The 16950-nt window shown below is 43.1% G+C and overlaps 1 long non-coding RNA gene across 1 annotated transcript; it reads left to right on the forward strand.

The window, feature by feature from the left end:
- The first annotated feature begins 17 nt into the window (after positions 1 to 17).
- Positions 18 to 12199, forward strand: LOC133488197 (uncharacterized). Its single transcript, XR_009791580.1, has 3 exons — positions 18 to 132; positions 10594 to 10663; positions 11348 to 12199. It is a non-coding gene; the product is annotated as an uncharacterized LOC133488197 (long non-coding RNA).
- Positions 12200 to 16950: the final 4751 nt, after the last annotated feature.

Below are 16950 nucleotides of genomic sequence, written 5' to 3' on the forward strand. Positions count from 1 at the left end.
TACTTGTCACATGTTTGGAATGTGATGAGCATGGCTGAAGAAGAAAAGCATGGCTGCAGTTATATTTTTGGGATGTATTTCTTTGTCAGTCATTTCTCAAGCGATTCCACCACAGAACGGAAGATTGAATTGGTAAGCAAAACCTTTCCCGCTGGCCAAAACACGTTCAGAAGCACGGACCTACATTTACAACCGAAATGCCAACATTTGTTTCATGGAATTGTTTACATTTATTCACAACAGTCTCTTCTCATCATTTCATATTGTTTCTTTTGGATGTGAGATTTTTTTGTTTTGTTTTTTTTGTCCAATCAGACTTCAGCCTCGATGTGCTGCCATGTTAATCTAATCTGCCCCGGGGCCTTCAGAATTAGTAGTCCTGGTATACTGTTCTATGAGACCGTTTTTTGAAGGACAAGCACTGTAGAAAATGGATGCATGGCTAGTTAGAGCAGGAATACCAGCAATAGTCGATTTGCGTAGATTTTCGCACTCTCTGTTGACAAAGCACTTGCTCACATAGGGCTCCATTGGTATTATTGAATGTGAGGAGTGTGGTCAGGCAGGGGTGAAGAGTGATGATGACGATTCAGTCAGTCATTGGCCCCAGAAGATAGTATTTTCACTTTGGGAAGCTGAAGGCCCCCGAATCCCCGACAACGCCCTTGCTCCGTCATAGCGACACGGGGCACCAATTTAGAATGTGACAAGGTCCAGCCATTCATTTGAAAAAAAGTGTGTCCTCATCGGGATCACGGGTGGGCTGGAGCCTATCCCAGTTGACTTTGGGCGAGGGGCTGCGTATACGCTGAACTGCTCGACAGCCGATCGCAGTCCACATAGAAACAAACAACCATCCACACTCATATTCCAAACTACGACAAACATGTTTGTACCTAACATGTTTTGGGAATGTAGGAGGAGTACATTTATTAGTATGTCGACACGACAAGAAAACAAATGGATGACTAGGATCGTCTGAAGCCATCGTACAGAATCTATTCCCTTAGCATCTAGCTTTTCCGTGTCATTTTTTCAATTCGATTAAATATGAATGTGGGATTTGTTTGTCTCACACCCTGGTTCACAGCTTTTGAAAACATTTGGACATAGGCCAGAACTAGCGCTTTTATTTTCAGCACTTTTTCCCATGTAAAAATAGTACAGAAATATAACATTTCTCCACACAGTTTTCTTTGTTATTGTCAAGCATTGGTGATACAAATGAAGGTTTCCCCCAAAAGTACAGAACAATCTTTTTTCCTCAGTTGGCTTCAGTTTTTTGGGGCTGGCACGTCACTTTGCTGGATCCTTCTAGCTTGTTTTGTATGTAGTAGATGCTGCTTATAAAACTGGGCTCCAAATCCAGTAACACAAGATGCAGCACTTGCGTGTCCGTCTGATATGCCTCTTTCCAAGTACCGCACTCTTTGTGTGAAATCGATTCCCAGTGTGTCCCCTTTCTGCACGGTGGTGCAGATAGATGCTGAGGTTTATGATGCTCTCGTATGCCAGCAGCGCTTCCTCCCCCAATCTTGCCTACTGAACCAATCTCCGCCCTGTGTTCTTTTGTTTCACAGTGTTTGGGCTCCAAAGCACTTATCTCACATATTCAGTCCAGGGACAGCTTTGTGCCTCCAACAATTGCTCAGAAAGTTTTCCCTCGTCTTTTTGAAAATGTATCACTGGACACTTTCCTAAAAGCTTTTGCGGTGCAGTCCAAGTGAAGTTTTCCTCAGTTGTGTGCTTTTATTGCGCTGCTTTCAGATTCGCTGCTTGTCATTCATGTAGTATATGCGTCAGTTGCTCACTTTCATGTCTTAAGTTTGTTTATGGGTTTTTTTCCCCTATACAAACTCATAGAAATAAATTCTGTGCAGCTTCAGCCCACTTTAAGAATGTAAAATGTATATTGACTGCGAGGCACTGAGACAAAAGTCTCCTTGTCGAGTGAAAGGAATAATTCAGTCCTTGGAGCAATAGCTTAAAAGCTATCATTAAAAAAAATAACAAAATAAAAAAACGCCCTCTTTTAATATCACCTCAAATTGCCCCCCAGCAATGAGAGCCCAATGAGGCTGGCATTGGCGTTGGCATCTCAGACAACTCGATTAACATGCAGGGCATCTTCAGATTTTGCAGATTCCTTTTCTCCCTGTCACCTACCCATCAGAGTTGAATTCATAAAAAAAGATTCTGCTTGTTAGATCCAAAACATTTCCCTTTACTCTATTATCATTCTTGTGTCAGACTTTTTTGGGTGTTTTTTTTTTTTTTTTTTGTCATGCCATGCTCAGCGGTGCTTATTCCCTGCATCTTGTGCGCTCGGTGTGTGCAAGGACTGATGACTATTTTTAGATACTGGCATAGGGATGTATGTACACGGTGAGCTATAACGTGCTTTTGGTGATCGACTCTGCAACCATTTGCCTAATTGTGGTTCCGTCCCTGACATGCATTGTGCTTGCATTCAAGCACTATGCATCATCCTTTGTTTCATAGAGGCCAAAGAACAGGTCATGTGTCCCACGTGACGTCATCCCAGGCGGCCCCCTAGCAGCCCCCAAGTCACCTTCAAGGTCAATGACTGACCCCTTAGCCACCTGCAGCATCAATATTTGATGTGCACTAAATATAACCAGGGTGGTGCAACAGTGAGCAAGAAGAAGGTTCTTGCCAATTAAACAATATGGCTTTTATGTCGCTTCGGTGTGTTGGTAAATATTTGATCTAATGTATGGCTTTAGTTAACAGAAGAAAGGAGGAAGCACAACAGAGAATAACAATAGTAGATTAACTGGCTCTGGCGAGAGTATTATGTGAGCGCATGATATAAATTAGAATGCTGTCCTTTGAGGTATTTCAGCATGATATGACCTTTCTTTGTCGTTGCCAGCTGCAAAGAAAAAGTCACCTGTTTATGAAACCCCACCTCCTCTTCCTCCTCCTCCAAAAACAAACTTGGAAGCAATTGAGTCAGCTTGCTCTCTTTTGCCAGCCTACATATGAATAAAATATACCATGTCCAAACAGCAGCGTTAAAAATAGACCCCTCGATGATGCCAAGTCACACTTTGCCATGTTTTATGCCCTTTTCAGCATGCCGTTAGACGAAGACAGTCAAGCACTGTACAGTATGTACAGTAGGTAGACACCATCTTCACAGGCACCTCTACTGCCAATTAGCATCAGTAGCTGCTGGAAACATTTCTTAAGCTACTGTGCGCGTCTGTGTTTCTCTGAAGGGCCACAACTTCCTATGTGGATGTTGCATGCAAAGCACGTGCACAACGTGATGTCGCCAGCAGGACGTCACGTAGTCATCAGCCAAATGGAAATTGCGGTACATGATTTACACTTGTGGTCGCTGCAAGACAATGCAATAGCCTTTGACCTTTACCTGTAGAGTTAAATAGTAATCAATACACTAATTGGAATGGCTGCGAATCGATAGTAACTCTCTCGATCTCGATCTCATCAACAGATGAGAGGAGAGACAACAAGCTCTAACACACTTCTAGCTGAAGTGATCTACAGAACTAGAAATGCTCGTCAATAGCAATGCAATAACATTTTCCCATTCTATATTAATATTAATATTATCATCAGTATCATATTTTTAAAAGATCCCACATACTGACCGGCACGCAGCTTTGGGTGGGAGCACACGAACGATTGTTGGTGAGGAGAGATACATGAGGTCTGCGACATATTTAAGTCACCAGCGCTTTTTACCAGCTTATTTTATATTTAATAAGGGTACCCGCCAACATTGTCTGCTGCCACACGGGCCAAGAGCAGTGTCGCTGCAATTACGCAAGGTCCTCTTTGCCCCAGACGTCTCCATGCGAGACGAATTGTGCCACATTTAACGGTAGCTGCTTTGATTGGCGATGAACGAACAAACAGCGGCCTTTTTTCTTCAACTCGGTCTAATCTGCCTCCGCACAGAGTAACGCCATCCCTGATTTAAGAGGGTCACAAAACTCTAGCCCTATCGCTCTCTGTCTCTACAGCTGTGATTCCCAACCACATTCATGAGACATGAGCCTCAATTGGCCGAATGTATGATTATTTAATTACCACAAATGTACAAATGTATCTTTGTGCATCTAACTATGTCAGCGACGTGCCATTAAATGCTCTTCCACTAGATGGCAGAAGGTACAATTATCACGTGTAACCAGTCCCCACACTGTGAAAAGTCAATTTGTGAGCACATTGAGACAAGACAAGTTATAGTCATATCGTTTTGGTGACTTTGGTTTTTTGGTGAACCAAGAGATTTTTCTGATATAAAATGTGTGCCTTGGCTCTCTTTATAGTATCAAGCTGAAACCTATGAGGTAAACAATGTTCTAAAATTCAGTTTCTTCATACAGTACCTGCAAAACATAGTCTTTGTTGTTGTTGTTGTTGTGCGCATTTCCACGTGGTTTGTCATGCATTTAATCACTGTGCAATATTATGCCCATAATTCCATTGTTGCAAATGGAGACAAGAGCAAGATGCTGGGTAAACCCGATCTCGCCTGAGGACGGTGGCACACAATCGCAGGCGATGAATGGCCTCCAGGCATGACCGAGTTCAATCCCTCAGTGAGGGTTTTCCGCACACTCCATCGTCGGTAAGTGCAGTCAGGATGGTGGATTAGTTTGCCAGTGTCAGGCCTCCATGGAGCAAAGGCGCGACAGCAGCGAGTCAGGTGGGGAGCTTCGGCCTGATTGGCCAGACAAGATTGAGACTAACGCTAATGTCAATATCAGTTTGGAGTCGGTCTAAGAATGTCTTTTGAATGTAGATGATGCAAGAATGGCTCTCATCAAACCAAATGCTGCTTAACAAATGGGTTATGAATTCCACATTTAATTCAAATAGTCTCAGTATAGAGTAATGACAGAACATGTTCAATCTTTCTGAGGAGTGTCGGCTTCAAATGGTAAACTGAGATTGGATTTTGCTCGAAAGGGTGCAATGACTCAGAGGGAATAGGAGAAAAGGTAAATCAATAGCGTCCCTTGTGGTTGATACCACGTCGACAACACTGGAAGTTCAGTCAGGGTTCAACCTCTAAAATCATCGTCCTTACTGACACAGTCTCATTGATGCATGCCATCATTGTGAAAACGCCGTTCGTTGCGTTATGTTTCAAAGGGTCTATTTCAATTTAAACCTCCTGTTGTTTCACAACATTCTATGATTTGTGAGCTGTTAACAATTAGTCAAGTCTTAAGCAACGCAATATGCAGCATCCCTTCACATCTCTGTGTAAATATTGTTTTCATGCAGTAATATTAATATTCAGTGGCGGGACGGTGCTTGAACGATTCGCACATTCGTCTCGCAGTTCTGTGGTCGGGGGTCCAACGGGTTGATTTTCTATATGTGCCCTCCGATTGTCTGGCGACCAGTCCAGATATATTCCGCCACTCGCCCGAAATCAGATGCAATAGGCCCCGGCACACCCGCAACCCTAATCAGGATGAGCGCTACAGAAAACGGAAGGATGGAACAGTCAAAGTCATTTGAATTGCTCCAGCTGAGGAACTACTGCTGAGTTAACTAAGATGACCCCCCCCCCCCCCCCCCTTATATAATGGGACACTTATACACTTCTAAGCTAAGCCACTTTCAACATGCCTCATGAAATACAATCTAAAATGGGATTGGGTGGTTCGCTTGGCGTTGAGGTGTTATAAAAAGCCAGGAGTTTCAATTCACAGAGTCAAACTGGTTGTAGTCCATCACAAGACACACTGGCTCAATTGGTGTCGTTCGAATGAAGAACGCTCAGAGATGTTGCTCAAATTGTTTCCTGCTGCCAGCAGTGAAGGAGGAGATGGAGACAGGTGGGTGAGAAGAACCGGCATCTTCTCAGTATTCATTCAACCGATGTCCACCGGGTGATGAGAAGTTGTGTCTCGGTGGGGTTTTATAGTGCATTCGGAAACATGATTGAAAGAATCATGCCTCGGACTCTGCTTTCATGCAAACCTGTGAACTTTCATCAAGATCTGTTCTGCATATCAGTCAGCCTGTGTTTCTCCTGAAGCTGTTTGATGGCGTTGAGGTCAGGGCTCCTCGGTTCTACTACACCACACTCATCCAAGCGTGTCGTCGTGGACCTTTCTTTGTGCACCCGGGGCACAGTAATGCTACAAGAGAAAAGGGCCTTCCACAAACTGTGCCTCCAAAGTTGGAAGTGGAAACCGGCCAAGATGTGAAATTGATTACGAGGCCCAATACGTTTGTGTGTACAATGTATTGAACATTCACCTGCAAGTACTACAGTAGGTGCTTTTGACATTCATTGTATGTATGCATTCATTTTGCAGCTGCTACCACAGTGTCCCCCTCTGGTAAACCTGAGATTAGCAGAACACATTTTCAGGCATCCACGTTTTGTCATGAAGTTTTAATGAGGCAACTGATGTTTATACTGAAATAGAGCTCATTTGTTAAATCCATGTGTAGACATGCATTTTCAGATGGTGTGTGCAGACGCTGAGAGAGACTGTATTCAATTGAATCCATTTGCACTGATTATAACAAATCCAAATGATTAAAGCTCATTACAGTGACCTTCATCTATATGTGCATTGAAACTGTTATGAGGCAGCTAAATGAAGCGCTACTTTGCATCTGCCACTGCCACGAGTGGGGACACGAGAGTCGTGTCATTGCCTGCAGTCCAAACTGTTGGTTGAAGTGCTTTACTTCAGTCTTTTTACAGCTTTTGAATTCTTTTCTTGAAAGAATCAATCTTTTTTTTTTTTTTTTTTCATTTGTTCTTGACCGGTCACGGTCCTTCAATGAACACTGTCGTCTGGCTTCTTTGTGAAGCCAAAATCTGTATTTCCATCAAAATAACGACTTGATGACGACAATGAACCACGTGAACTCACACTGAAGTAAAGACGACCTTACTTGGACTTATCGGTCACTCTGATCTGACTGGAACATTCTAAAACAAGCCAAATCTTAGAATACGAGGACCAAAAGAATTGTTAGATTTAGGGGCGGAGTCAAGCAGTTCCAACAGCTCCTTTTGGAATGACATTTCATTTTTTTCCAAATGTTTTTTTTCTTCCTGGGAAGTAAGATGAGGAGGGTGCTGATGTGATTGCCAGGTATCCCACCGCCTGAGAGTAAATTCAGTGAGTCAGTCAGAAACCCATGACTTGACATGGATTGTACTTCAAACACACCCAAATTTAAACAAAAACTGCAATCATCTGCGGTTTCTCTTATCGTTAAGCCTTTGAGGACACATTTTAGGACACTATCGTCGAGCATCAGTGGAGACAACAGGTCACAACAACTCATCAGATCTTCTCTCATCTGGTCCCTGACAACCCCCTGTCAGTTCTTCTCAGGCCAGGTATAAAAAAAAAACAAAAACGCTATAGAATTAACATCCCGGCACATTTGATTCTCTGTCAATTTTCTGCAACAGATTTTGACACAAAACTTATACCACGGTATTACCTGCAATGGTGAAAAGTATTTCCATGATTCAAATCATTCAATCATTACAAGAAATCTTTAATTAATACAAGTATTTCTTTGTGGGTTTTTTTTTTTTTATTAGTGAGCAGGGTTACACATTATTTCCACAAAATAGACCCAAACAATGATAGTTTGTTCACTTCTGTTAATTGTTCAAACTTGAGTGCAATCGTTCTAATTAGCCTCTCGTGAGTCAAGCTCAAATTTGTTGTTTTACACGGTGCAAATCTACTTGTTTAATTTGTTCATATGTACATTAACCACAGTATATTTACATCCTTTGTCCCATTCGTTACTTTTTGTCAACCAAGGAACAACAGAGATCCAATTATCTAAAACAAATCGTTGATAATTCCTCAAAGTTTTTTCCTTACTATCCTTTGAGTATCCCACTCGAGCTTGACAGCTTCTTCTAGATTCACTTTATTATTGGATGACTTCGATGTGCTGATGTGATTGCTCATGAAAACGTTTCAAAGCGTTGAGAGAGCTTCTGAGCGCATGTGATAATGCCCGGCAACGCTTTCATGACGTCCCAGCTGCTTGTTTTCAAAGATGTTGGAGCTATTCAATTCTACTTGAGGTCACATGGTTCAGTTTGTCGAAAGGAAGTGGCTGGAGATGACGAGTTTTGATACTAAACTCATTTTAAATCAAAACAAATCCAGTACCATTCGCCGGATGACTGCAATGTTTCTGTTTGCTGTGGAACAGATGTTTCCGATCCAATATTCCGATGCAGTTTATACTGCCACTAGATGAAGTCGTCCATGGGAAAGACCGAGCTCTGTTAATTTGGAGTCTTTCCACTTTGCTCAAGAGGCCCACGTGTATTCCATCATCCCAATAGCATCTGCTTGAGGTGAGACCTAAAGCATTGAAGTGGGGTTCTCATGAAACTCTTGGCCCTGTCCTGCTTTCCTGCCCAATGCATGAGCCACTTCGTTTCTAGGTTTGGAATGGGAATGCTCAGAAACAAAGCAATTAACATGAACAACATTTCCACTCAGCAGTTTGAATTGGCTCATTAATGACACAGTGGCACTCATCACTCACACAGACGACCTAAATAAAAAGTCAGCAGTGCGAACGAGTCCGTCACAAGCACTTATTTCCCATGCTGTCAATCCTGATGTCTCGCAGCTGTTCGACATCTGCAGATGTGTCGTTTCCTGCCCAGAGAGAAAAGGCCCGTGGATTCACGAGGACATTTCCCATGCGTGCATGCTCAGCCTGATGTTGCTGCTTACGTGCTCCGCGCCCTCTTCCTGCAAGGCCTGTAACAAGATCCCGAGAAAAGATCTCAGAGTGCGCCATCCAGCGCACGACAAGGTTAACAGTTAGCTGCTGCTAATCCCCCGTCACTGTCGATGGCAGATAAACATCAGTGTGCAAGCCCCTTGCAGTTAAGTTGGCATTTCCTCCTGTGACTTCTTCACATTGATAAGAGACGTCCCAGGAGGTGTCTGGAGCGCTAGAGTACCACTAGAATTGTCGACTCCCACAGCATCACATGAGTAAAAACACTTGACAGAATCCATTTGTCTGATTTGTATCTGTTTTGCGAGAGACAGCGCACAGCAAGGACACAGGTGGGGGGTGGCGAGGGATCCCTCGGGATGGCCGGCGCCTTGCCCCTCTAAGCCCACCCCCAACCGAGCCATAAAGCCGCTTGGGGAAAGTGGGCTCTGACTCTTTCTGGTTACAGTGTGGGAATGTGTCCTTTGAGAAAGGAACAAGAAAAGGCAGAGGGAAACCACAGGGAAGAGAAAAGGGGGGGGGGGGGGAGAAGGGAATCCTTGTAAAAAGCACCATCAAAAGAAGCAGATGGGAGATGGGCCCTTCCCCTCATTTCCCCTTGCTAAGTGGCAGTGGGGGCGGGGGACCCCTTTGGTTCGAGGCCTAGCATTGAATTCCAAATAATGGCCCATTAGGTCTCCTGCTGCAGCATTTTCAACTGGAGGTCGTCCCACATGACATTTCTGGGTGTTATGACCGCACTGTCACGCTTTGTCATAAATCCGCAGCATTCACTGGCCGTGTGATGAATCTCCCCACTTGCAGGTGCCGGTTGGCTGCTGTGTCTTTAGAGCCAGGTGTTGCCCAGCACCAATGAAAGCCCCAGAGGTGCGAGAATGGAACATAGGAGCGGCCGAGTTGCCATTGTTCACTTTGTAAAAATATGTCAGGATGATTGATGAATTCGACTCCTCGGTATGACTCGCACAAAAGACTGCGATCAATCACAAAACAAGGAAATCATCAGAAAATATGCCCAGTTCTTCATGGTCAGTAGATGCCTTATCGCTAAGGCTGCGTTGTCCTTTTTCTGGTGGGATAATTATGGTGCCCATTAACAAATTGGGGTCAAATTACTATGACCCTTTTGCAATGGCCGTTAACCTCGACGATCCCTGACGTTTGTCAATTGTCTGAAATCTCTTCTAATTACCGGACAAACTATAGACCACCGAATATTCGATAGCTTTGTTGTTTTTGCAGATTTGATTTCATGTAGTTTTACATGACTGAATTCAATTTGTATTGGTTATTTTTGTCAACCAACAACACAATTTATTTGAGATGAAAACTGTAGGTTGTGGCTTTGGCCAAAGATGCGGAGGGGAGGCTATTAGTGAAGTGAGGCCACATGCAAACCTCGCTAGCATTTTTAACGCGGCAAACGCCCAACATGCATTTGTGAATGGGTGTTTTTGTAGTTGTAAATAACAACAGAAAGTGGCAAAAGATTGTAAACGTGATATTAAATGGACTGTAAAAGGGCCCAAAAATGTGTGGTAAATTTGACACACCACAGAGAAGAAGAAAGTTAGGAGAGTGCCCGCGCCAATGCGGGAGTATAAAGAGGCCTTAAGTGCAGGACGGTGTGGGCATGTCCGCTTCACCTGCCAATGTGTCTCTGTTATGTGGGGATCCACACAACAACAACAGCGAGTAAGGCGCCGACGCATTGAACAGATCAGCCACGGGCGAGTGAGCTTGTTAGCTCGTAACCCAGTTAGCTCAGTAGCTCGTTAGCTCACGGGCTAGCGAATGTAATAAACAGTTACTTTGACTTTTCAGTGTCTCAGTTGCGGTGAGCGATGCGCAACACACGGAGCGAGCGACGGCACACCGGACAGCCCCAAAGCTGGTAAGTGTCCGTTGCCCCAATAATATCGGGGAATTTCAGGGATCTTTTGAAACTTCAAATTCCTATCCCTAATCTTACTGGAAAATTTCCAGGAAACACAACTGTGTTTTATTCATTCTCCCCAAAGGTTCCGTTCACCCCGTAAGAAAGGACTGAATTCACCTTTTTAATCCCAAATTTGAGTTGGCTCACTGAGAAGTCCTTAAATAATCAAGCATACATTAACATTCAACCACTAACATTTTTTTTTTCAAGTAATTAATTATGATTTGACACTTGAGTGAAAAAAATTGAAAAAAAAATTTTTATTTGATGGATAACATTTTTTTTTTTTCGATTTTATCAATAAAATGAAAGCTTCTACGTACTGGTGTGCTAACCGATGAAGTAATTATTGAAATGTATAAATCACCGTTGATTTTTTTATTTATGGCAACTGTATCACCACCACCATTGGATGATGGTCTAATAACATTGTTAAGCACTGTTAAGGTTAGAAAGTATTTGTTCAAATGTATTATGCCAGCATTCGTTCATCAAATGTCAATCATATTGCTTTGAAACTGTTTTCAGAACAACACAATTATGTGTATTGCCTTTCCCCCACTCGTTAACCTGTTCTGCATATTAGGATTGTAGCGTGGTGGATCTGCATCATGTGAGTTCGATTTGATCTGTTTGTAGACCGGGGAGGCAGCGGTACATCCTGTGACGAAGGGACACGATGAGAAGAAAATGGGACGGGACAGGACGGGACAGGACAGGACAGGACAACAAAAGTGCAGTCAACTCGGAAGTGGCAATGCAGTGTCAGTTTCCCATGCCTCATCTAGAGCATTCTAAGTAACATTATAATTTGAACATATTTCATACTTGTTTTAAAAAAAGGGGAGAATAATTTTGAACTTCATATAAAAATATTAAAAATTATACAAACGAGAGATATACAGTATAAGTCCTCGTCGTCTATTGTCACATGCTGTCACGTGTTTTTTGTTTTGTTTTTTTCCCATATAAATGAAACACATTCAACAAGTTAAAACTCCATTTGACTCAAACTCTGGCCAGTGTATGAATAATGGTTTTCTTATTTTTGTATTTCTGCGTGAGCATGTGTGCGTGCGTGCGTGCGTGCGCGCGTGTGTGTCTGTGCCATCAAGTCGCCACTAGGCTTCTTTTAATCCCAGGTCATTGAAGTCTGCTAAAATACGAGGCCACAGAATGTAAACAGAGCCTTATTAAGACTGCTGCTCTGCTGAAGTAATATCACCCAGTGACCTTCAGGCACGAATTGAGCTCATTAGATAAAATTATAATCAACATTGTTCAATAGGTCTTGATAGGTTTGATTTTTAATTGACCTCCAGAGTTAGTCACTTCACACTGTGCTGAGATAAAACCGTCAAAACAGTTTAAATGGGCGAACTTTAGGAATGGATGACTGAGCATTAATGAAGACTAACAGCACTCGTGCATGTATTGAAATCCTTTGGAATGCTGTCACCGGCACCAATTTTGTCATGCACTGATGATGTAGGCTGCAAATCAGCTCCCCTGATTAGGGGTCCTTTTTTTGTGTGTATTTGGTGTTGTTTTCATGTTATAGTCTTTTTTTGTACATAGATCACCATTATAAATTCAATAAATGGCATGCAACAGAGAGTTCAGCATCTTTTTACAAAGCCTCCAAGAGTGCTACAGCGAACTCGAAGTTAAACACAAACCCTACCCAGAGTACATTGCCGTAATCGGTGGTTACTTACCACTGTTGCAGTGTGGAACAAATTATGCTAAGATTTCAAAGGATCTCCAGTGGATGGTTGGCCATTGCTGAGGATTTAAGGAATTCAGTGTTCAGCTTGCAATAGCGTCAGTTTAAACCTTGAGTTGCGGAATCATCTCCCACCCATTAGGCCACCCTGCAATCCCACTTGGCTAAACAATTGCATACCAACAACCTTATCTTGGATGATAGTACGGCAAATTGGACATTTTGCAGGCATCCATATAAGCCTTATATCTCGGCCGTCTCGGGTCAGCCGGTCAGTCTTGTCTCCTCTGGGAGCTTGTGCTCCTTTTTCAGATTCTGTTTACAGAGCGCAAGAAATTGCCAGCATTTTTCTCCTGCTTATTTGATGCAGCAGGCCGGCATACGAACAACAGGTGGGAGCTTTAAAAACAGAGAAGGAAGCTGGCGAGGGGCTCCGCGGAGCTGCAGGTGCATGAGGCGAGGCCAGAGCACTTATAGGGAAGGATGAGGAGAAGGGGAGTGAGAAGACAGTCTCTTCTGCTTGATCCTCCCGGACTTCATTCGGCTCCCAAGAGTCAAGTGTCCCACCCTGGATCAATGCTGGGAACAAGGCAGGCAAGTCAGAGCTGCTGCAGTCCACCTAAACCAGCTCGTCGGTGCCGTAACGTGACATTTTTATCAAATTGACTTGTTTGCGTATTTCCATGAGAAAGTTACAAGCATTTGGCCTGGCTCCATGTGCTCTCAGCTCTGCACCTAAAGCGGTGCCTCACATGACGAAGGGCTCCTTTGTCATCTCCTCAGGGACAGCCACCCTTCCCATGGTGCTCATGTTCCGCTTCTGTCCCCAAGGGGATGGACGTCCAGGTTTGACTCAGGGAGGGAGGGATACCAAAACGGAGGCAGCGCGACAGCGCGAGAACAAGACCGAAAAAGAGAGACATCTGCTTCTCATCGCGATGGGAAAATTCCCTCGATTCCGGAGTCCTTCGGACGGAGTGTGCAGGCTCCTTGGAGGCTCGCCACGCATGAAGCGGGATTCTCGGGCCTAGTTGGCTGCGGCCCAGAATAACCCACTTAGCGCGTGACTCCTGCATGCAGTGACGCAGTGATACGCACAAGAACAGGAAAATCAGATGAATGATATTTACTGACTACAACAACAGAGATGCAAAGCAAACTGACCGAGAAGGGACGGACAGTGTCTCACGAAGGCCTCGCTACTGCAGTCTTTAGTCTTCTTACCTTGAGGCCCAATGACTCAGCTCTGTTTATTTGACCTTGATTAACGCTGCTTCACAACTTGGGGTGTGGGGCACTAGTGAGCGGTCTGTGTTCATTCAACACTAGTCCTTTCCGCTGCAGTTCAAAGCTTATCTCGATGGCTTCCAAACCCGCAAACCCTTCAGATCTCTTCAGACGTGACCCCCTTTTTGAGTTTTGTTGATATTACCAATGGTAACACCCGTTTTCAATCATCCCCGACCCGTGGAGATCGAAGACATTCATCTAAAGTCATTGCTCTAAAAGTTTTGTATGGTCTGAAATCAATCATGCCTGCAATCATGTTTGATATTTTTGGCGTGTCACAGACTCCCAGAGAGGCTTAGGTGACCTGCGCTTTATAGCAGATGGCTCTTGCGTAATGGACATTTTTGATCTGGTATCGATCTTCTTTGCAGGGATCTCTTCAAAGGGAAATATTTTAAGGTAAAATCATGCACAACCATTTTCCTGATAATGGGAGAACAAGATCTACTATTAAGAATTCACTGTCACGTAGCTTAAGTTATCGTTAGATTCGTTATGTATCATATAATATTAGATACTTTTCGACTGAATTATCCTTGGGCCCTTTCCATACACATGATGCACTCATTATACATTAGGATAGGGATTTTCAACTGCTGCGTCACAGACATGTAGCACAAGGTTACAGGGGGTCGCTGGTTTATGACGGTAAAGACTTTCTGTTTTTCATTTGATTGTTTTATATTCATGGGTTTCCATACAAATACGGTATTCACTGCAATTCACATAGTAAAAGACAATGATATGATCCAACTCATCTAAAAATTTGTAGTGCTGAGGTTACTTGCCTTTAATATGGAAAATGGAATGGTATGGTCCTGTATTTGCACAGCGAACACATTAGGCTAGGGACGTTCAGTGCCAACAAGATACAAGTGAAATCTTGTGGCCGTTTTTGGTTTCATTGTGACATTTTCATTTGACTGTACTATTTATGAACTTGCAGTTGTCATGTTAATCTTTAGTTTCTTAACAGGGCGTTCTAAAAGGCATTTCAAACATGTAAGCAATTGTTATGTTTAAAAATATGTTATACCTGTTTTCAAAGGCTTTATTGTTCTGAACCTAAGTAAAAATGTGGCTCGCAACTTGAGCGACAATAGAAACATTTGGGTCCTGGAATGACAACAGTGGAGAACCACTGCATTAGGAAACAATTGAGCGACAAGAGCAAGGAAAGCTCCCTTCTGTGGAAGAAACCTTCAACCCAACCGAGATGAAATTTGGAATGGCTCTCTGCCTGAAACGTTTGGCTTAAGAAGAAGAGATGCCCCTTCTCACACTGATATGGAACGGGCATTTGAAGTCCATCCATCCATCCATCCATTTTCAGAGACGCTTCTCCTCACAAGGGTCACGGGAGTGCTGGAGCCAATCCCAGCTGTCATCGGGCAGGAGGCGAGGTATGCCCTGAACTGGTTGTCAGCCAATCGCAGGCATTTGAAGTCGACCTGCAAATTTCCCGTCCTCTGAAGTAATATCAGAGGCGGGACGGCGTCTGTTTGTAAAGGGACAGGGCAAAGGGACTAGAATGACACATGTCAAACCTCAACCAATGTCCCGACAATGATTCCTTACAAATGGAAGACCAGTGCTGAAGTGTAAGGGCCAACGAGGCCTTCTCTGCTGGCCTAAACATTATCAGAAGCACTAACCTACAATTGCAACCTAAATTCAAATATGTGTTCCATTCAATTGTTTTACTATGTCAAGCTAATCTGCCTAGGACCTTCAGAATAAGTAGCGCTGGCCAATGCACTAAAATGATATTGTTTCAGCAAGCGTCAACCAATCAGATTTCCAATTCATCCTCACAGGGCCTGAGAGCTGGCCCTTGATGATGTCAGCATTTTTCTGTCCTCAAAACTTGTTCCAGCCGAATGTGACGTTCTGGTGCGATCTGCACACATTATGAACACACTGAAGAAAGAGCAACTCTGAGAATAATGTATTGTCTTATGTTTGTAAAACGTAATTCGATAAATATTGATTCGGAAGTGCTCCGTGTACATGGCACAACTATGTAGTTGTATTGTGTTCCTGTGACTGCGCCATGATGAAGACCCTTAGAGCTAGCTTAGATCATTCAGTCCTCCAGAGGACATGGATCCGCTAGTTTTTCCCACTGCTTTTGCAGGTCGATTATTTCTTGCGGTTTCTATCGTTATGATTCTGTTTTGACGTTGTTTTACACATAGGAGCAAGGTTATTATAATGTTTTATCCACTCTGGTGGTCCTCAATTGTCTGTCCCCCCTCTGGACAGAGCACCATCTGGGATCGGTTGTCTCCACCCCCCCCCCCTGGCAGCGACACTTCAAGAGCAGACACATAATACACACATTGTCACGAGTCATGAGACTGACCGTCTGTCCCAGCAAGTGCACAGTAGCCACAAACCATTCTGAACATTACACACTTCAAATGATGATGATAACAAATGGTACGGCTGCCAAATTCCCATCAGTCGGCTTGATTATTTATTATTTCAAGTTATTAACTTCCCTTAGCACTCTGACCCAACGCCCTTGTTCTCCCTGCTCTGCTTCCATTTCCTTGTTCGACAAGCTCCAGTATTTGACTGGATGTATTTCAACACATATAAATAAATCTTTGTACGCAATTTGCTTGCCTGTTATTTGTGTAAACAATAGCGCACTGATAAACTTCACCTTAACATGCCACAGCCTACTTTCTACTTCTTATGGACTCCTCTCGTGACACTCGTAGTTATTTTGTCTCTCCGGGTTCCTTCCATTAAATCTCCCTCACAGTGGTTTATTAAAAAGAAAATCAGGATTTGTTTGGTTGTTATCACTGCCAAAAATCCTTTTAATCCTGCTCTTTTAGGAAGAATGCGATGAAAGTCAACAGTGAAGGCACGACAAGCAGTCGATTCAGTTAGATTCATATTTAAATCCATCTTTGTAAACTCGTGATCAGTTTACTAAGGTTTATATCCTCAGAGTGTCTTTTGTAATTATTAAATTACAAAACAAATTTGAGTACACTGCAAAAATAGCAGAACCCAAATATTTGAATTTTGCTGGATAGTTAAATTCATGGGTCATCTGCCACCGCTTAATCTACATTTAATCCCACTACAAATCGATTTTTTTTTAATTTATTTTTTTTAAAAAAGACAAATTTTATTTGATCGCGTTTAATAATATGTCAAGAGTCTGAAAAAAAAATCCTTTCCATGAACAAGAAAGCATGTGTACTGT

The sequence above is a fragment of the Phyllopteryx taeniolatus genome, chromosome 13 (genome assembly GCF_024500385.1).
Source record: "Phyllopteryx taeniolatus isolate TA_2022b chromosome 13, UOR_Ptae_1.2, whole genome shotgun sequence".
NCBI classification, from domain to species: domain Eukaryota; kingdom Metazoa; phylum Chordata; class Actinopteri; order Syngnathiformes; family Syngnathidae; genus Phyllopteryx; species Phyllopteryx taeniolatus.